General features: G+C 36.4%; 1 non-coding gene across 1 annotated transcript; it reads left to right on the forward strand.

The window, feature by feature from the left end:
* The first annotated feature begins 8,190 nt into the window (after positions 1-8,190).
* On the forward strand, positions 8,191-8,298 carry LOC112745126 (small nucleolar RNA R71). Its single transcript, XR_003173071.1, has one exon. It is a non-coding gene; the product is annotated as a small nucleolar RNA R71 (small nucleolar RNA).
* Positions 8,299-23,114: the final 14,816 nt, after the last annotated feature.

Below are 23,114 nucleotides of genomic sequence, written 5' to 3' on the forward strand. Positions count from 1 at the left end.
GTTTGAAGTATTCTTTGAAATTTTGATTTAGCAAAACTAAAATAATTTCCAAGCCTTTGGAAATGCTTCAGATTTAAGAATGAAATTGAAATTGGTTTTCGGTTTAAATGATTTGGTTTTGGTTTAAGTAAGTTGGTTTTGAAATTCGTTCAGAATATTTGGATACATGACTTGATTTTGGTTTCAATTCTATTTTCTTTATTCAAATCAAGAAGTTAAGGTTCTAGAGGTTTTCAATGAATTTAAGAAAATGAGTTAGGTTATTCTCCCTTAAAGTCTTGAGACCATGCTGTGAAATTTTATGACTAAATCCTGATTTATAATGAATGATTTTGAGTTTTTCAGAAAAAATTTTAAATTTGGCTTGGTTTTGAAGTCATTTGGGAGTTTTAGAAAGATGTTGTGGGAAGTGGCTCTATTTTAAAAGGGAATTGAATTGAGAAAAAGTGATCCTTGACTATGTTTGTTACTGAAAGTAAATGGGCCAAGAATGATTTTTTTGAAAGAATATTTTAAGCCTGATTGATTGTGGATATTACTGAGATTGTTGATAAGTCGCTTGCGCCTGGCAAGGACAGTGGTTAATCCTGCTGGTCGAGGTTGCGATACCGGCGTAAGGACGGTGGTTAATACTGCTTATGTGTAGATGTGAGGTCGGAGGCAGAGTATCCAGCTCACATCCTTTTGGATCACAAGAGTGTAACCAACACTATATCTGTGGGGGGACCCCATCGATTTATATTCGTGTCCGAAAGGCGACATTCTCATGGGAATGTGTCGGGTTGGCAGTTGAACCGACAATGTGATATCACAGACAGTAGGACAGACATTTATTATATGCATCTATGTGACATTGTTTGGGTGTATATATTATAATTGGTTTGCTTATGTGAATAATTATGTTTAACTATTAATTGCTATACTTGATGTAACTGTTTTGATTGTGTTTGAACCTCTTTACTTATGTTTGTGACTGAAATTGTTTGGATTGTGGTGATTCATTGATGATTAAGTTGTTTTGGGCCGGGGGTCGTGTTTGATGATGTGATGGGCCTGAGGCCGTGGCTGATTTGTGTTTGAGGTCTAGTTTTGTATAAAATATCTGGCTAGTTCAGCATAGATTTAATGAACCTATGCTTGGAACATAATGATCATTTATACAGCTTAGGTAACTTCCTTTATGTTTATGGTCTAGTAAGGTATGAAAAGCGCAAAATAAAGGATAAAACAAGGAGCCTTGAAAAATGGATAAAGCAAAATCGCAAAATAAAAAGCGCAACGCTCAGAGAACAAGATTACTTCCGTACGAAGAAAACTAAAGATTCACAAGCGTACATAAACAGAAAGTAGGACTAGAGGGTCAAGAATACAAAATAACAAGCCCCTAACTCAGCCTGTGAAGCTAAGGCTGGCTGGAGAATTTTTACATGTATATATATACATAACCCAAATTCCAAAATACATATATAAAATCCTAATTCTCCATAGACCTCTCAGAGGTACAAAATAACACAAGTATATATGTGAGGAGAGTCTATACACATATAGCAAAAGTCTAAAAGTAAAACCCCAAAATTAATCCACTTCACTGCAGAAGCTCCAGATGCCTACCGAGGTGCCTCTCGACCTACCGGAGGTTCTCAGCATGGTAAAGGTGCCACACTGGTATGCAAAATTGTGATCGTTCATTCCTTGGTAACGGCGTCAAAAACTTAATACGCACGTTCATAATCTTAGTTCTTTGTCACAACTTCGCACAACTAACCAACAAGTGCACTGGGTCGTCCAAGTAATAAACCTTACGTGAGTAAGGGTCGATCCCACGGAGATTGTCGGCTTGAAGCAAGCTATGGTCACCTTGTAAATCTCAGTCAGGCAGATTCAAATGGTTATGGTGAATTGATAATTAAAATATAATTAAAATATAAAATAGGATAGAAATACTTATGTAATTCATTGGTGAGAATTTCAGATAAGCGTATAGAGATGCTTTTGTTCCTCCTGAACCTCTGCTTTCCTGATGTCTTCATCCAATCATTCCTACTCCTTTCGATGGCAAGCTTTATGTAGGGCATCACCGTTGTCAATGGCTACTTCCCGTTCTCTCAGTGAAAATGGTCCAAAATGCGCTGTCACCGCATGGCTAATCATCTGTCGGTTCTCGATCATACTGGAATAGGATTCAGTAATCCTTTTGTGTCTGTCACTACGCCCAGCACTCGCGAGTTTGAAGCTCGTCACAGCCATCCCTTCCTAGATCCTACTCAGAATACCACAGACAAGGTTTAGACTTTCCGGATCTCAAGAATGGCCGCCAATAATTCTAGCCTATACCACGAAGACTCTGATCGTAGATCAAGAGGCTAAGAGATACACATTCAAGCTTGTTTTCATGTAGAACGGAAGTGGTTGTCAGGCACGCGTTCATAAGTGAGAATGGTGATGAGCGTCACATAATCATCACATTCATCATGTTATTGTGTGTGAATGAATATCTTAGAGAAGAAATAGGCTTGAATTGAATAGAAAAACAATAGTACTTTGCATTAATTCATAAGGAACAGCAGAGCTCCACACCTTAATCTATGGTGTGTAGAAACTCTACCGTTGAAAATACATAAGAACAAGGTCCAGGCATGGCCGAATGGCCAGCCTCCCCAAATGGCATATGAATTTGAAAATAGGGAAAAAGACCCCTAGTACAATAGTAAAAAGTTCTACTTATACTAAACTAGTTACTAGGGTTACAGAATTAAGTAAATGATGCAGAAATTCACTTCCGGACCCACTTGGTGTGTGCTTGGGCTGAGCATTATAGCTTTCACGTGTAGAGGTCTTTCTTGGAGTTAAATGCCAGTTTGTAACCTGTTTCTGGCGTTTAACTCTGCTTTGCAACCTGTTTCTGGCGTTTAACTCCAGAATAGGGCAGAAAGCTGGCGTTGAATGCCAGCTTGCATCATCTAAACTTGGGCAAAGAATAGACTATTATATATTGCTGGAAAGCCCTGGATGTCTACTTTCTAACGCAATTAAGAGCGTGCCATTTGGGCTTCTATAGCTCCAGAAAATCTACTTTGAGTGTAGGGAGGTCAGAATCCAACAACATCTGCAGTCCTTCTTCAACCTCTGAATCTGATTTTTTGCTCAAGTCCCTCAATTTCAGCCAGAAAATACCTAAAATCACAGAAAAACATACAAACTCATAGTAAAGTCCAGAAATGTGAATTTTATTTAAAAACTAATAAAAATATACTAAAAACTAACTAAATCATACTAAAAATTATCTAAAAACAATACCAAAAAGCGTATAAATTATCCGCTCATCACAACACCAAACTTAAATTGTTGCTTGTCCCCAAGCAACTAAAAATTAAATAGGATAAAAAGAAGAGAATATACTATAAATTTCAAAATATCAGTGAAACTTAGCTCCAATTAAATGAGCGGGACTAGTAGCTTTTTGCCTCTGAATAGTTTTGGCATATCACTTTATCCCTTGAAGTTCAGAATGATTGGCATCTATAGGAACTCAGAATTCAGATAGTGTTATTGATTCTCCTAGTTCAGTATGTTGATTCTTGAACACAGCTACTTTATGAGTCTTGGGCGTGGCCCTAAGCACTTTGTTTTCCAGTATTACCACTGGATACATAAATGCCACAGACACATAATTGGGTGAACCTTTTCAGATTGTGACTCAGCTTTGCTAGAGTCCCTAATTAGAGGTGTCCAGGGTTCTTAAGCACACTCTTCTTTTTGCTTTGGACCTCGACTTTAACCGCTCAGTCTCAAGTTTTCACTTGACACCTTCACGCCACAAGCACATAGTTAGGGACAACTTGGTTTAGCCGCTTAGGCCAGGATTTTATTCCTTTAGGCCCTCCTATCCATTAATGCTCAAAGCCTTGGATCATTTTTACCCTTGCCTTTTAGTTTTAAGGGCTATTGGCTTTTTGCTCTTGCCTTTTAGTTTAAAGAGCTTTTGGCTTTTTCTGCTTGCTTTTTCTTTTTCTTTTTTTTTTTGCCATTTTTCTTTTCTTTTTTTTTTCGTAAGCTTTTGTATTCACTGCTTTTTCTTGCTTCAAGAATCAATTTTATGATTTTTTAGATCATCAAATAACATTTCTCCTTTTTCATTATTCTTCAAGAGCCAACAATTTTAACATTCATAAACAACAATATCAAAAGACATATGCACTGTTCAAGCATTCATTCAGAAAACATAAAGTATTGTCATCACATCAAAATAATTAAACTAATTTCAAGGATGAATTCGAAATTCATGTACTTCTTGTTCTTTTGTAATTAAAGCATTTTTCATTTAAGAGAGGTGATGGATTCATATGACATTCATAGCTTTAAGACATAGACACTTAAATACTAATGATCATATAGCAAAGACACAAACATAAATAAAACATAAGGCTCAAAAACCGAAAAACAGGAAAATAAGAACAAGGAGATTAAGGAACGGGTCCACCTTAGTGAGGATGGCGTCTTCCTCTTCTTGAAGAACCAATGGTGCTCTTGAGCTCCTCTATGTCTCTTCCTTGTCTTTGTTGCTCCTCCCTCATAGCTCTTTGATCTTCTCTAATCTCATGGAGAATGATAGAGTGCTCTTGGTGTTCCATCCTTAGTTGTCCCATGTTGGAACTTAATTCTCCTAGGGAGGTGTTGATTTGCTCCCAATAGTTCTGTGGAGGAAAGTGCATCCCTTGAGGCATCTCAGGGATTTCATGGTGAGGAATTTCCTCATGCTCTTGTTGAGGTCCATGATCTCTTGTTTGCTCCATCCTTTTCTTAGTGATAGGCTTGTCCTCATCAATGAGGATGTCTCCCTCTATGTCAATTCCAGCCGAATTGCAGAGGCGGCAAATAAGGTGAGAAAAGGCTAATCTTGCCAAAGTGGATGACTTGTCAACCACCTTGTAGAGTTCTTGAGGTATAATCTCATGAACTTCCACTTCCTCCCCAATCATGATACTATGGATCATGATGGCCCGGTCTACAGTAACTTCATACTGGTTGCTAGTAGGAATGATTGAGCGTTGAATGAACTCCAACCATCCTCTAGCTACAGGCTTAAGGTCCAGTCTTCTCAATTGAACCAGCTTGCCTCTTGAGTCAACTTTCCATTGAGCTCCTTCCACACATATGTCCATGAGGACTTGGTCCAACCTTTGATCAAAGTTGACCCTTCTAGTGTAGGGGCGTGCGTTTTCTTGCGTTATTGGCAAGTTGAACACCAACCTTACATTCTCCGGACTGAAATCTAAGTATTTCTCCCAAACCATTGTAAGCCAATTCTTTGAATTCAGGTTCACACTTTGATCATGGTTCCTAGTGATCCATGCATTTGCATAGAACTCTTGAACCATTAAGATTTCGACTTGTTGAATGGGGTTGGTGAGAACTTTCCAACCTCTTCTTCGGATCTCATGTCGGATCTCCGGATACTCATTCTTTTTGAGCTTGAAAGGAACCTCAGGGATCACTTTCTTCTTGGCCACAACTTCATAGAAGTGGTCTTGATGGACCTTTGAGATGAATCTCCCCATCTCCCATGACTCAGAGGTAGAAGCAATTGCCTTCCCTTTCCTCTTTCTTGAGGTTTCTCTGGCCTTAGGTGCCATTAATGGTTATGGAAAAATAAAAAGAAATGCTTTTAACACACCAAACTTAAAATGTTTGCTCGTCCTCAAGCAAAAGAAGAAAGAAAGAAGGAGAAGAAGAAAAATGAAGGAGAGGGAGAGAGGTGTGTATTCGGCCAAGGGAAAGAAGAAAGGGTTGTGTTGTGTGAACATGAAGAAGGAATGAAGGGTTTATATAGGAGTGGGGGGAGGTTTAGGGTTCGGTCTTGGGGTTGGGTTTGGGTGGGAAATGAATTTGAATATTGGAGGTAGGTGGGGTTTATGGGGAAGGGTGGATGGATGTGAGTGGTTAAGAGTATTTGGGGAAGAGGTATGGAGGTGATTGGTGAAGGGTAGGTGGGGAAGAGTGTTATGAAAAGGTGTGAGAGAGGTAGGGATCCTGTGGGGTCCATAGATCCTGAGGGGTCAAGGACTTAGCATCCCTACTCCAATTAGGCGTGCAAAACGCCCTTTGTATGCAATACTAGCGTTTAACGCCAGACTGCTGCCTGTTTTTGGCGTTAAACGCCCAAATGTAGCCTGTTTCTGGCGTTTAACGCCATGTTGATGCTTGTTTCTGGCGTTAAACGCCAGCTTGGTGCTTGTTTCTGGCGTTAAATGCCAGACAGATGCTTGTTTCTGGCGTTTAAATGCCAGAATGTTCTTCCTCCAGGGTGTGCTATTTTTAATGCTGTTTTTCATTCTATTTTTGATTTTCCAGTAGTTTTTGTGACTTCACATGATCATCAACCTAAAGAAAACATAAAATAGCAATGGAAAATAAATAGATATAATTAAATAACATTGGGTTGCCTCCCAACAAGTGCTTCTTTAATGTCAATAGCTTGACAGTGAGCTCTCATGGAGCCTCACAGATATTCAGAGCATTGTTGGGACCTCCCAACACCAAACTTAGAGTTTGAATGTGGAGGTTCAACATCAAACTTAGAGTTTGGTTGTGGCCTCTCAACACCAAACTTAGAGTTTGACTGTGGGGCTTTGGTTGACTCTGCAGTGAGAGAAGCTTTTCATGTTTCCTCTCCATGGTTACAGAAGGAGAACCTTGAGTTTTAAATACAAGGTAGTCCTCATTCAGTTGAAGGACCAACTCTCCTCTGTCCACATCAATCACAGCTCTTGCTGTGGCTAGGAAGGGTCTTCCAAGGATGATGGATTCATCCTCATCCTTTCCAGTGTCTAGGATTATGAAATTAGCAGGGATGTAAAGGTCTTCAACCTTTACTAGCACGTCCTCTACTAGTCCATAAGCCTATTTTCGTGAGTTGTCTGCCATCTCTAATGAGATTCTGGCAGCTTGTACCTCAAAAATCCCAAGTTTCTCCATTACAGAGAGTGGCATAAGGTTAATGCCTGACCCCAGGTCACACAGAGCCTTTTCAAAGGTTATGGTACCTATGGTACAGGGTATTAAGAATTTACCAAGATCCTGTTTCTTTTGAGGTAATTTCTGCCTATCCAATGCATTCAGTTCATTGGTGAGCAAGGGAGGTTCATCTTCCCAAGTCTCATTACCAAATAATGTGGCATTCAGCTTCATGATTGCACCAAGGTATTTAGCAACTTGCTCTTCAGTAATGTCTTCATCCTCTTCAGAGGATGAATACTCATCAGAGCTCATGAAGGGCAAAAGGAGGTTCAATGGAATCTCTATGGTCTCTAGATGAGCCTCATATTCCTTTGGTTCCTCAAAAGAAAAATCCTTATAGGTCAATGGACGTCCCAGGAGGTCTTCCTCACTAGGATTCACGTCCTTCTCCTCTTCTCTGGGTTCGGCCACACCAAGTAAGGTAATGGCCTTGCACTTTCTTTTTGGATTCTCTTCTGTATTGCTTGGGAGAGTAATAGGAGGAGTTTCAGTGACCCTTTTACTTAGCTGGCCCACTTGTGCCTCCAAATTTCTAATGGAGGACCTTGTTTCATTCATGAAACTTAGAGTGGCCTTAGATAGATTAGAGACTATATTTGCTAAGCTAGATGGATTCTGCTCAGAATTCTCTGTCTGTTGCTGAGAGGATGATGGAAAAGACTTGCTATTGCTACACCTGTTTCTTCCACCATTATTAAAGCCTTGTTGAGGCTTTTGTTGATCCTTCCATGAGAAATTTGGATGATTTCTCCATGAGGGATTATAGGTGTTTCCATAGGGTTCTCCCATGTAATTTACCTCTGCTATTGCAGGGTTCTCAGGATCATAAGCTTCTTCTTCAGAAGATGCTTCTTTAGTACTGTTGGATGCAGCTTGCAATCCATTCAGACTCTGAGAAATCATATTAGCTTGCTGAGTTAATATTTTATTCTGAGCCAATATGGCATTCAGAGTATCAATTTCAAGAACTCCCTTCCTCTGAGGCGTCCCATTACTCACAGGATTCCTTTCAGAAGTGTACATGAACTGGTTATTTGCAACCATGTCAATGAGTTTCTGAGCTTCTGTAGGTGTTTTCTTTAGGTGAATGGATCCACCTGCAGAATGGTCCAATGACATCTTAGATAATTCAGACAGACCATCATAGAATATATCCAGGATGGTCCATTCTGAAAGCATATCAGAAGGACACTTTTTGGTCAGTTGCTTGTATCTCTCCCAAACTTCATAGAGGGATTCACCTTCTTTCTGTTTGAAGGTTTGAACATCCACTCTAAGTTTGCTAAGCTTTTGAGGAGGAAAGAACTTGGCTAAGAAAGTCGTGACCAGCTTATCCCAAGAGTTCAGGCTATCTTTAGGTTGAGAGTCGAACCATATTCTAGCTCTGTCTCTTACAGCAAATGGGAAAAGCATAAGCCTGTAAACCTCGGGATCAACCCCATTGGTCTTAACAGTATCACAGATTTGCAAGAATTCAGTTAAGAACTGAAAAGGATCTTCTGATGGAAGTCCATGAAACTTGCAATTCTGTTGCATCAGAGAAACTAATTGAGGCTTTAGCTCTAAATTGTTTGCTCCAATGGCAGGGATTGGGATGCTTCTTCCATGTAAATTAGAATTTGGTGCAGTAAAGTCACCAAGCATCTTCCTTGCATTGTTGTTGGGTTCGGCCATGTCTCCTCCTTTTTCGTAAATTTCTGTCAGATTTTCTCCAGAGAGTTGTGCTTTAGCTTCCCTTAGCTTCCTCTTCAGAGCCCTTTCAGGTTCAGGATCAATGTCAATAAGAATGTCTTTATCCCTGTTCCTGCTCATATGAAAAAGAAGAGAACAGAAAATAATAGGGATCCTCTTTGCCACAGTAGAGAGGTTCCTTTATGTGAGTAGAAGAGAAGAAAAAGAATTCGAACACAGAAGGAAAAGAGTTGGTTCAAATTTTTGAGTAGAAGAGAAGTTTTAGTAGATAAATAAATAGAAGGAGATGAGAAAGGGAAGAATTTGAAAATTAAATAAAATAAAATAAAAATATTTTTGTTTTTAATTTAAAATTAAAGTTAAAATTCAAAAATTTTAAGAAGAAAAATGAAATTAAATTAAATTAAAATTTAAAACAATTATTTATGAAAAGAATTTTAAAAAAAGGGGGAAGGAGTTTTCAAAAATTAGAGAGAGAAAATTAGTTAGGTGATTTTGAAAAAGATATGATTGAAATAGAAACTTTTAAAATCAAACAAAAAAACAAGTAGTTAATTGAAAAAGATTTGAAAATCAAATTTTGAAAAGATAAGAAGTTAGAAAAGATTTTGAATTTGATTTTGAAAAAGATGTGATTGAAATTTATTTTGAAAAAGAAATTTAAAAAGATTTGATTTTGAAAATTAAAGTTGATTACTTGGCTAACAAGAAACAAAAAGATATGATTTTAAAATTTAAAGATTGAACCTTTCTTTAGGCAAGTAACAAACTTAAAACTTTTGAATCAATCACATTAATTGTTAGTAAAGATTTTGAAATTATGAAACAAAATAAGAAAAAGATTTTTTTGAAAATCAATTTAGAATTTTCAAAAATATGAAAGAAAAAATGAAAAAGATTTGATTTTTGAAAGAGATTTGAAAAAGATAGAATTTTTAAATTGAAAATTTGATTTGACTCATAAGAAACAACTAGATTTTAAAAATTTCTGAAAAAGTCAACTCAAATTTTCGAATTTTATGAGAAGAAAAAGGGAAAGATATTTTTTTAATTTTTGAATTTTTAATGATGAAAAAGAAAAAAACCAAAAGACTCAAAACATGAAAATTATGAATCAAAATACATGATGCATGCAAGAACACTTTGAATGTCAAGATGAACACCAAGAACTTATTTTTGAAAATTTTTAAGAAAAGAAAAACATGCAAGACACCAAACATAGAAATTTTCAAACATTAGACACTAACAAATTGAAAATGCATATGAAAAATAAGAAAAGACACCAAACAAGAAAAATTTAAAGATCAAACAAAGAAATTCATCAAGAACAACTTGAAGATCATGAAGAACAAATGCATGAGTTTTCGAAAATTTTAAGAAAAATTGAAAAGATGCAATTGACACCAAACTTAAAATTTGACACAAGACTCAAACAAGAAACACAATATTTTTTGTTTTTATATTTTATTAATTTTTTTTAGATTTTTCGAAAATTATTTTGGGGAAAAATGAAAAAGAAGAAAAATATTTTGTATTTTTCGAAAATAAGACATAAAAAGCTTAAAATTAAAATAAAATTACCTAATCTGAGCAACAAGATGAACCGTCAGTTGTCCAAACTCGAACAATCCCCGGCAACGGCGCCAAAAACTTGGTATGCAAAATCGTGATCGTTCATTCCTTGGTAACAGCATCAAAAAATTAATACGCACGTTTATAATCTTAGTTCTTTGTCACAACTTCGCACAACTAACCAACAAGTGCACTGGGTCGTCCAAGTAATAAAACTTACGTGAGTAAGGGTCGATCCCACGGAGATTGTCGGCTTGAAGTAAGCTATGGTCACCTTGTAAATATCAGTCAGGCGGATTCAAATGGTTATGGTGAATTGATAATTAAAATATAATTAAAAAATAAAATAGGATAGAAATACTTATGTAATTCATTGGTGAGAATTTCAGATAAGCGTATAGAGATGCTTTTGTTCCTCCTGAACCTCTGCTTTCCTGATGTCTTCATCCAATCATTCCTACTCCTTTCCATGGCAAGCTTTATGTAGGGCATCACTGTTGTCAATGGCTACTTCCCGTCCTCTCAGTGAAAATGGTCCAAAATGCGCTGTCACTGCATGGCTAATCATCTGTCGGTTCTCGATCATACTGGAATAGGATTCTGTAATCCTTTTGTGTCTGTCACTACACCCAGCACTCGCGAGTTTGAAGCTCATCACAGCCATCCCTTCCCAGATCCTACTCGGAATACCACAGACAAGGTTTAGACTTTTCGGATCTCAAGAATGGCCGCCAATAATTCTAGCCTATACCACGAAGACTCTGATCGTAGATCAAGAGGCTAAGAGATACACATTCAAGCTTGTTTGCATGTAGAACGGAAGTGGTTGTCAGGCACGCGTTCATAAGTGAGAATGGTGATGAGCCTAGCGTCACATAATCATCACATTCATTATGTTCTTGTGTGCGAATAAATATCTTAGAGAAGAAATAGGCTTGAATTGAATAGAAAAACAATAGTACTTTGCATTAATTCATAAGGAACAGCAGAGCTCCACACCTTAATCTATGGTGTGTAGAAACTCTACCGTTGAAAATATATAAGAACAAGGTCCAGGCATGGCCGAATGGCCAGCCTCTCCAAATGGCATATGAATTCGCAAATAGGGAAAAAGACCCCTAGTACAATAGTAAAATGTTCTACTTATACTAAACTAGTTATTAGGGTTACAAAATTAAGTAAATGATGCAGAAATTCACTTCCGGGCCCACTTGGTGTGTGCTTGAGCTGAGCATTGAAGCTTTCATGTGTAGATGTCTTCTTTGGAGTTAAACGCGAGTTTGTAACCTGTTTCTGGCGTTTAACTCTGCTTTCCAACCTGTTTCTGGCGTTTAATTCCAGAATAGAGCAGAAAGCTGGCGTTGAACGCCAGTTTGCGTCATCTAAACTTGAGCAAAGTATGGACTATTATATATTGTTGGAAAGCCCTGGATGTCTAATTTCCAACGCAATTGAGAGCGTGCCATTTGGACTTCTGTAGCTCCAGAAAATCCACTTTGAGTGCAGGGAGGTCAGAATCCAACAGCATCTGCAGTCCTTCTTCAACCTCTGAATCTGATTTTTTGCTCAAGTCCCTCAATTTCAGCCAGAAAATACCTGAAATCACAGAAAAACACACAAACTCATAGTAAAGTCTAGAAATGTGAATTTTATTTAAAAACTAATAAAAATATACTAAAAACTAACTAAATCATACTAAAAATTATCTAAAAACAATACCAAAAAGCGTATAAATTATCCGCTCATCACACGCACATAAGATATAAGGTCCTGAAAATGTCAGAGGAAATCCTAGAACACCGGCACTCAGATTATAAAACATAAAGAACTAAAGTAGAAACCATAAGTCAAGGTGATTTTCTAGGGATTCCTAACTTAACCAAGTTTTAAGCCTACCTAAATCTCTAACTTCTCTGCCTTTCCTCTGTTCCTCCAATTCCGGTGAATTTACAGAGACAAACAAACAGACAATGGTAAACACATATAGAATACAAGTAATACAGATAGCAAGTATAACAATTAGCATATTAAAATCATTTAGGTAGTCCCAATTAATGCACAAGCAAGCAATTCAAATAATATGCACATGATGTATGTCTGTCCTATGGCTGTTGATATCAACTGTCGGTTACATAGCCAACCCGACATGTCCTGGTAACTAACTATGGACAGTCCCTCTGTACACACCAACCATGGGACGGAACCCAAGCTGACATAGGGGAGACAATACCCCAAGCTCAATAATATCCCATGGGATGAATCCCAAGCTAACATGGGAGAGACAACACCCCAAGCTCACAATTATATATACCCATCGGGGAACTCGGGGAGTTACAGTGCCCGGTCACATCTTACGTACAGGAGGTCAGCGAATGTCTCAATCATATTCAATCATAATTAGGTTACATCATTTATTCATTCATTAACTCATATATACATCTCCGGCATACTCGCAACGTTATTGCACCTCATCAATAAATCGTAATCATTTAATAATCAATCATATTTCATTACTCCCAATATTGCCTAATTCTCTTAACGGCCTCATACATTACTTTCATCATCTTATTTACTCAAGTGCGCTCTTCTAACCACAAGTTATATTTCTTAAATCTTTTTTCAAACCCAAGTTGACTACTTCTCCATAGCTTAACCTCTTCACCATACTTACAACTAAGATGTAGGGTCTAAAAGAGTAAAAATAGAGGTTTAGAGGTTCAAAATTAAGCTTTAAAACATAAAAATCCACTTTGCTGAAAACCGGGGTGGGAGTGCATTTCTGAAAGGTCACGCGTACGCGTGGGTGTACAATTTTATATGCTCATATACGCAAGCACCCTGCTCGCGTATGCGAGATACCCAACCCGAATAGGTTGGTCACGTCGAGTGCAGTGGTCGTGTACGCAAGTTATGCAGAACAGCAAAAATGCTGAATGCTGCCGAATTTTCAGCTTTGCACTCCAAACTTCCGACGCGCATAACTTTTTTGTTTTAAAACATTTTCCATCCGTTCTTCGAACGGCTTAAACTTCACAGACCCAATTTTCATATAAAACATGTTTAAAACAATTTAAGGATCCGGAAGCCAAGTTATAGATCACCAAAGTTCGGCCAAAATCAGATTTTTCACAAAATCCTCAAATCTCTATCTTTACCAATTTCTTTTACCAAACTCAAATCTTTACCACTCAAATGATACCAACCACATCCAACATAGTCCATATCCTATCACAACCATTCATACCTCAAATTAATCATACTTATTCCAAAAATCTCAATTATACACACACAATTCTCACTTTATCAAGATTCATGTATTCTTATTCATTTTTCTCATTCATCACCATCAAAATCATCATTCAACAAACTATTTAACCACATCAACTATATTCATGCCATAAAACCAACCAATTTATCATTCCTCATCAAATCAAACATACATTGTCAACTAAATTACCAATTAAATTCCAACACTTATAAATCAACTTATCCTAAGTCGTCTAGCCTAAGTTTTCACAAGACATTATATATTAAATACGAGAAACCAAAACCATCCCTTGGCCGATTTCTCTCCTAAGCTAAAAATACCTAAATTGGCGAGGTCACAAGCCTCCAACACCGAAACCTCAGCACCCAAGGCTTAAACAAGCATCAAATCTCTTCAATTGAGTTCCAATCTCACATATATACTACCTAACACATATTACCACATTCACATGCACCAACTTAATTCTCATTCACAAATAACCAAGGAATTCACTAGGGTTTGAGGATCCTTACCTTGTATGTACCTTAATCAAACAAAAGCCCGCTAATTCTCCAAGTTAGATTGACCCTAGAACATCAAATTCACCAAAACCTCAACCTCTAAGCTACTAAATTTCGAAATTGAGAAGAGAAAAATTGAGAAAAAAGCGTGACTTTCTTACCTCACAACGTACTGGACTTTGTAGAACTCGACGCTACAGTCGCGTGGCTGCAAACAGTGCAGCAATCGGAGCTCCGGATCAAAAGTTATCTTGATTTGATTTGAGGGTTAGGGTTTGTAAATTCTCCTCCCTCCCTTCCTGTGTTTCCAGTGTTCTTCAATGAAGAAAGAAGAGGATGAGCTAAAACTCATTTTTGTTAAGGAATTAGGTTGGGCCTTGGGCCCAATACGGGCTCGGTTCGCCCAGTTCGGCACGTTCGGCGCCAAATTCTTTAAACTTAGTGTCAAAATTCTTATTTTAATTAGTTCTATCTCATTAAACTATAAAATTCATATTTTTAATTTCTCTAATTAATTATTAATTTATGAGCTAATTACTTATTAATTTCTCGAGTTTTACATCCTACGCACCTAATTAGAAATTTTGCCCTCAAAATTCAAGTTCAGTTATCTGAGATAGGTGCTGCAGTCGTTTCTCCTCTCGGGTTCAAGTTCTTAGGTGTGTTCTTCCATCCCTGTCTCTAATCTATTTTATTACTACAATTGGCCCAATACCTCTCGGTTGTAATCCCTTAATCTTAATTGCTCACTGATCCCAATCTGTTTAAGTAATTGTTGAATACGCGTAACCTCCTTCTTCGAATGATTTAGGTATTCTATTATCTTATCCGTACCACCCTCTTTATTTGTCTCTATACCATTAGAACCTCACTCCGAATTTCGTCTAGTCTTTCTATTGTTTCGGCTCCCTATCCCTCCGGGGTTAATTTGATACTGAAGTGATTAACGTACATTATAAACTTACTATTTCCTAAGATATGTTCCCGTCAACTGTAACACCCTAACTTTTAGCACGTCATGATCGTACCAAAAGTAAGGCGTTACGGACCTGATTTCCTTTATTATAAATTTACTATTGAGCCTTTACGTCGATATCGCGTTTCAGTTTTTAAGAAAATTTCAGAAAAAGATTTTAGTAATTAAAATCACATAACAAAAGATCTTCAAATAATAATAATAATCACATAATTACTAATAATAATAGATGCTATACGATTAAATTCAATGTAAAACTCAAATACAATACCTATCCCTTTGGATAAAATAAAAACCCTGAAGTAACAAGGACGAGGGAACTCTATAAAAACAATAAGAATCACAAGTAAATCTACTAATCGTCTGCAGCTTCTTACTGAATCTCCGAACCTGTGTCACTGAAAGGGTGGAAGATTTTGAGGTGAGAACAAACCACACATTCTCAGTAGGGAATGGGAATGCCGTAAAAGTAATAAAATAAAGTGCAAATAATTAACTTTACTCAATAAACCTATATTTTTATCAAACCCTTTGAAAATACTCTTGGTTCTACTTTAGCTAACTAATTACCTCTTTTTAAAATCTCTAAACTCACAACAAATTGTAAATATAAAACTAGTCACATTACCCGTCTCTCAGTCGCATAGTTAATCTTCAGTCAAAAGTCAATTCGTAATCACTTTAATACATTCTCAAATAAATAGTACAAGCAAGAGATTCAATTCAATGTACAAACAAGTTACAACAAGGCAAACAGCACAATCATAAAGAAATAAGACAAGCAAGCGCAATCAAATGCAAATGTGCAAACAACATAATGCATGACTATCCCTAACGCAGGCCATGAGCTCATGTGTCAGTTGCCTACCCGCTTCCGACATTACCTGGGCACAAGTCCCAGATATGGTTTTCCAGATGCATACAGTGTGCTTATAAGTCGTACGGCTAGGCCGCATACAGTGTGACTTTCCAAATCAATAAGCGTACATCTGGAAAACAGTTCTCAGTGTGTGGGCGTCCTCACTTTACATTTGGCACTAAAGCCCAAACAATGTCACATCTGATCTCCTGTGGCAGACATTCTTTTAATCAATATATTCCTTTAGTCTTTGTTCTCTGCTCTCCTGTGGCAGAGATTCCTTTCATTATCTCTTTCTTTTACTTTTCCTTCTCCTTTTTTTCTTTTTGATCATACCGAACTCAAAACATAACTTAAAGCAAAATCCCTTCTTAAAAGATTGAATCTAAAACATTATACTTTTCTTAATAAACCGAATTGAAAACAAAACTCTTTTCGTAATAAGTAGGAATCAAATAATATTCTTAAATCAGATTTGCTTTTAAATAACACTTTAAATAAAGTTTTAGAGTTTTATAAAAATGTTGGCAGCATTTCCTTTAAAATTCGGACTATGCCACCCTTCCAGGGTCCCAACCTAACCACCTTTCAAACCCTTCTCAAAACATTTTCAAGTAACAAATCATTTTCAATATTCACACCGTTCAAAATATCAAATCATTTTCTTTAAAGCTAAACCTCTTTCTATTTCAATAAAATTAGCCCGTTTCAAATCTTTTGCTTTTGAAATTAAAGGAAAGTTATTTCTTCATTCAAACTTTACAAATCCCTCCGACCATACTCGTTTAACATTTAATACTACCCAAAATCACATTTTTACGTATTTTTACCAGCCCTTCATCAACACCTATTCATCATCATACTAAACCAAAATCAGTTACCATCCACTTTCATAACCATAAATTCCAGCATCAAACACAGTCTCAATTCAAATTCAATTCATAAACTCAAATCACATTTTAATTTAACAAGCAACACTAAATTGACCAACACTCACAATTACAACCAATTCTCATCAATTAGACACACAAAACACGTGTAAATTATTTGCAATTACTCAATAAGCTTTTTGGCATTCTTAAATTAAAAACTTGTAATTTTTAAAAACAAAACCCCCTACCTCCGTATGAAATTAAAATCAACGAAAGTTCTGGAAAAACTTTCTGACCGAGCTGCTGAAGAGGAAAGCGTCAGAAATCATCTGTGCCTCCTAGAAATCCAGTTGACCGAATCTAAGGAGAAGAAGAGCTATGTCACCGTTAATTTTCACCGAACAAAAATGACATCAACACGTAAAAGAGGAAGATACGAACACTTTAATCGGATTAGATTTTTTATTAGAATTATGAATAAAAAAAGAATCGAAAATGAAAATTAAAAGGAACTCACGGTTTTCACATGAACTTCGGCCACTCTCTCTTCTTGTTTGGATACATGCAAGTTCGGTTATTGCATAATGAACATGCTTAATGGATTTGATGATGATTTGGACAAAGAAAGGGTGATTAGGTGTCACCTTTATATATATATATGTATTGGTACACAAGCCACGTTTGGCTTGATCTCATTTAGTTTTCCTAGTCTTTCGGTCATGAAGAATGATGGGTTAAATATTATTAGGTAATAGTGTTATTCAAAGAACATAGGATAAGTTAAGATAGTAATACATAAGGTTAAATAATAATAATAATAATAATAATAATAATAATAATAATAATCAATTTTATTTTTGTTTTATCAAATTATTTTTGATAAATAATTTAAATTTAATAAAATAAATAATAATTAAATTAAATTTCAATAATCATAAAATTCTATTTAATTATTTTTGTTAAAAATAATTTTTTTAAAAACTATATCTCAATATAATATAATAATTTATAAATAGACAATTATTTGAATTTTAAAAATTTGGGGTCTTACATCAACTCCCTCGATGGATAGTCCTCTCCGATAGGTAGAAAGTAAGTAGACTTGTCATATGATTCATGATTACTCAATGGTATCAACCCTTCGATTACAGCTCATAGTTTTCGTACTGAGGCGTCATCACGGTATCCTGATGGTTATGCCTAAGAATTGTGTGTGATGCTTAACTAAGTCCGAACAGATATAAAGCCCAAAGGTGATTGATTTACACAAACAGTACTCGCTGGAAGATAAAAGGATGTCTTATGTGGTGATTGAAGCAAGTATTAGAGATTAGCAAAAATGCAAAAGAAGTGAACTAAGGTGTACTCCAAAGAGAGGATTGAAGTCCAAGCTTAATGGAGAGGGGATGAAGTGCATCAAGTTAAATAATTCTTAGCGGATTGTCAACAGAATGCAAGTTCACTAAAAAGAGCAATCTCACTTATAGTAAGTCCTAAGATTCAAGGATTTACACGATTACTCTAGGACAGGCTCAAGCTCCTTTTGGGAGAAACGAGACTCACGCAAGTAGGAAAAATAGGATTGGAAAGTTAATTAGTTCATTACTCAAGAAGGAATTTAAGATGGACTCCCAGTGTAAGTTACCAAAGGAAAAACTAGGTTGACTCACTGAGATCTATTAATGCGCTCCCTCACATATCATTCATCCTGTTGTTATCTTCTTTTCCCTCGACATAACGTGTGCTTCATACCAAGAACACTTGATTGAACGAATTCCGTCTTCTATTTCACACTCCCTCAAGCTCCTAAGTTCTAATTCTAATAGTGTCGTCGCACCACTCCTAGCACTCCCGATCCCTAATCTATGACTCAAGTTGTATGCTTACTTTTTCAATCCTCTTCTACAACATAACTCTAGTTATTATTCTCTAAGAACCTAGTCACTCCATCTAAGCAAACCAAGCGCCGTTTTGTCTCACCAATTGAAAGTCATCATTCGATCATTCCCTTGGGAATCACAATTTTCACAATTTGGTAATGCATTATGATGAGTACTACAGGTCATTATCATGCAAGGCAGTCAAAATTTCAATTACTAATTCACCGTTACCTCTAATCGAAGCATCTGTGCCCTCAGCACTATCCGCTGCCATGGTGTACACTTTTCCCACCTACAGAGCTCTTCTAGCTTCTTGACTCTTCTTTTCCAGGCAATTCCAGGACATATGCCCGGCTCTCCCACAGTAATAACATACATCCCAACTGGCTCTAAATGGAGTGTTCGGGTGGTACCTTCTACACCTTCTACAAGTCAAATCGTCTTGCAGAAACTGAGCCTGCTTTCCATATCCTCTTCCCTGATTGTTGTTATTGTTGAACCTCCGGAAGTTATTCTGACCTTGATGTTGCTGTGGAATATTGCCGCCTCGCTTGAAATCTTGACCTCTAGGCGCAAAATTTCTTCCTTGATCTCCCCTAACAGAGGCTCGGTGATCACCCTTATCTAATGCCACCTTTCTCAGACACTCCTTATCCACCCTACTCTTATTCACGAGTTCAGAAAATACCCTGATATCCATTGGTGCAACAGAGCTTAGAATATCACTCTAAAGGCCTCCTTCATATTTGATACATTTTCATTCAGCGAAATCCTCAAGAGCTCCTTGACAGATTCAGGAAAAGCGGCACAATTCCTCAAACCTATTAGTGTATTCCTCGATGGTCATTTGGCCTTGTTTCAGCTGCAGTAACTCAAGCTCCTTGGCGTTCCTAGCTGAACTGGGAAAATATTTTTTGTAGAACTCTGTTCGGAACACTTCCCATGGTACCATAGCTCTATCTGGCTGCAGAATACGTCGTGTTCCCTGCCACCAATACTGGGCCTCACCTTGTAACTGATAAGTCCCGAATTCGACCCATTTTTCCTCGGAAACCTGCTGAGCCTGCAGTGCCCATTCCATTGCCTAGATCCAATCATCCGCCTCAGTGGGGTTTATAGTTCCCTTGAAGGTCATAGGGTGAACCTTTAGGAAAGAGGCAAGCATCATTGGACCCTCGCTTATCGCCATTATTCCCATTGTTTCCATGGTTTATTTATAACTCCGTAAAACAAACAGAGCTCCTAACCTTCAACAGTAGAGGTTTAGTGACTTATGATAAAGAAGAAACTAATCTTAATGAAGAGAGATAGTGTACGATCTGATTCCCCCTTCTGTGAACCTTGTTCACTTATTTATAACCTAAGTTCTATCTAAAATTAAAATTTAAAACTAAGTCTAATTTTATCTTGAAGAATGATAAGATAACTTCCTACTTGAATTCAAATCAAATCTTAACAATAGTTCAAATCTAATCTAGAAACAAATTCTAACAATCAAATCTTTATCTTTCTAGAAGGAACTAACAATAATTAATCCCTTGAATCTTCAATCTTCGGATGTGATCAAGGCTTCTAATGATTTATATATTTGAAATTGGGCCTTAAGTATTGCATCCTGGGAAGTTGAGGAGTCGAGCATTGGGCGTGTGTAGGGGAACTTCGGCGTTGGCTCAATTGATCTTCCAAGGATACATGGACGCCCGGCTTTGGTTGATGGATGCTGGGCGTATGAGCTGCTGATGTCGGGCATGTAGTGTAGCCGCCGGGCATGTGTGTTAGGCCGCCGGGCATTCATGTCTGAAGGCTGGGCATTCAGTTTTGCTTTTTTTAGGCCCAGTTAGCCCTTCCTTGGACCGTATTTGTATTTTCTTTGTTAAAACTTGATTATTTTGAGAACAAAAACTCCTAAAAACACAATAATACTAAAACAATCTCAAACAATTGATTAATTTTGAAATTCCACTATAAAACATAAGAAATTTGATTAAAATCTAAGAAAAATAATGAAAAAGAATCCTAAAAACTACTAAAGATGCCTAGGCATCATCTGCATGTAGGATTCGTGCGTGTCACATTATATGCAAAAGTAATTAGGATGACAGTTAATTGAAAATGAATATTTGTTATGATTTAAACTATTACATTTTCTTACATAATAATCTGCAGACCGCTGGTCGGTAAATCTCTCATTGTTCTCTTTCAAGGTGTGAGTATACTTGAAGGTCTCCACTATCGTCACATCACGATCCATCGACTTAGACCGCATATATTGAAACAATACGTTAACTCAAGTGATAATTACATTATATGTCAATGATAAAACAAACTTAACAAAATAAAACAAGTTACATACCAGCTTGACCTTTGTCTTCATAAAAGTTGCTAACCTGCCAGTATACTTTTATGACCTGCCTGATGCCCTGTTGGCCCTGTGTGTGGCTCAGTGACTCCTGAACCGTCATCAGTCTTCCAATATATGTAGAAGGCCTTCTTAATGTTCAGGCGGAGCCACTGAATAAGGTGGTTGTGCCTCTCGTGTACGTACTCAAGCATCTGTTGAAGCTAGCTAGTGAGCCATGCGATGGTTGAAGATCTTCTTGATGATAGCATCGTAAGTCTTCTCCCATATAAATTTCTCTTGCACAAGGAAATATTTAGCACTATTTAATCGAAATAAAATACATAATTAAACAAAAATAATGATAGAAACTAACTAAAGTTTGAATATGTAGAGATTTTACCGCTTACTTATGAAACCATCATTTTCTGGTCTCAGTAGGGATCTTCTTGTAACTCGACTAGGGGTGGTTGTACATCATCTTAAACACATTTACTCCTGTGTACACGTATTGTTATTCGGTGCCAACCTATCAATGAAGAACTTAAGATTAGTAAATATAAATTAGGTTTAAGGACTTCAAAATAAATTTCATTTGAAACTAAATAAAATAGTACTCACAAAGTCAAACCATAAGGCCAAATCGTCATCCTAACTATGGTCTCACGTACCTTAATTCCCAAATATAAATACAAAATATATATCATGATTTAATTTATTAATATCCGAAGATGCCCTTTTTTTAAAACTTCCACAACATTAATAACTATAATTAAACTAAATTTATCAAAATAAGGCACAACATAATGCTCAACTATTACATTCTCTTTAACAAATTTAGGATCAAAGTCTATGTAAATCTCGAAGATAAAGCCAAATGCTCAACATAAACTTAGGGTTTAACTATTCTAAGGCACATTTGGTAGGAGAGAGGTCATCTAATTTGCGAATTTTGGAACTAGCACGTATATTGAATCTCGGTGGATAGAGAAGGTTGCTCATTATGACTGAAGAGAAAGGAAGAAGGAGAGTTTGTAACATGGTAAAGTCAAAAAATAATAAAATTTATTAAAAAGAATAAAGTGCATTAAAAAGTATTAAACTTTATCAATAGCGTTTTGAGCAACATACTCGTCACTTAGGATATTTCTCAGGCTAAGGGTTCGTTCATTCCATAGCTCTAGAAGCATTTGGATGCTCGTCTTTTCGAAAGCATTAACACCATGAAGTTAAATTTTTGGTGAAGATACATTATTATAATTCCAATAAAGGTTAAATCTCTTTTCATCTTTCAAAGTCATGAAAAAAGGAGTAGTGCCTTCTACTTTTTCAACTTTAAAAAACTTTCTTTGAATATGTGGTAGGATTCCTTGAAAAGATTAAAAAAAAGAGAAAAAAAAATCTTTTTTACTTGAAAAAGCGAAGAGTTTTAGCTAAATTGATGAAAATAAAGAAAGAAGATGACACTTCTTTTCCTGTGAAATTGCAATAAACACGTAAAAAATGGAGAAGTTTCTGATGAGATAAGAGATGGAACCTCGGAGTTTCTTCTTGAAAAGTAAAAAGAGAAGTTTTAGAGTGAAAGTAGAAGTTAAAGTAAAGTGTATTAAATTGAAAAATAATGTGACATTGATTAATGGAGAGAGAAATTACTTTACACATAGAGAAGTTACTTGAAAGTTCAAGAATCAAGGGTCGTAACTATTCGAAAATTGAAAGGTTTTCTCAAAGATTTTTAGCGTTTAAGATAAATAAAAAACAAATTGTTTAAATTTAATCCATTAAACTCGGGTATTCTTAACAAAGTCATTAAGTAAAAAAAAAACTTGAGTTGAGGCACTGTTCTAGACAAAGATAGCATATCAAGAACGCGACTAAATGAGAATACTATGTTACGATCTCACTAAAGGTAAATAAGTATATGTCATCAAGACGGATAAGTCATTAACTTGCATAAATGCCAAATCATAGTATTAAAAGTGTACATTAAAGACAATAAATACCTAATAACACTACAAGAAAAATTATTTTTAGCGGCCATTTATTTTGCTTTTAGTAGCAATAAAAATAGTCACTAATACATTTACCGGCAATTAGACATTAGCCGTCTTATGCTTTGCCGCTAAAAGGTTTTAGCGGC

This window comes from Arachis hypogaea, chromosome 14, assembly GCF_003086295.3.
Source record: "Arachis hypogaea cultivar Tifrunner chromosome 14, arahy.Tifrunner.gnm2.J5K5, whole genome shotgun sequence".
NCBI classification, from domain to species: domain Eukaryota; kingdom Viridiplantae; phylum Streptophyta; class Magnoliopsida; order Fabales; family Fabaceae; genus Arachis; species Arachis hypogaea.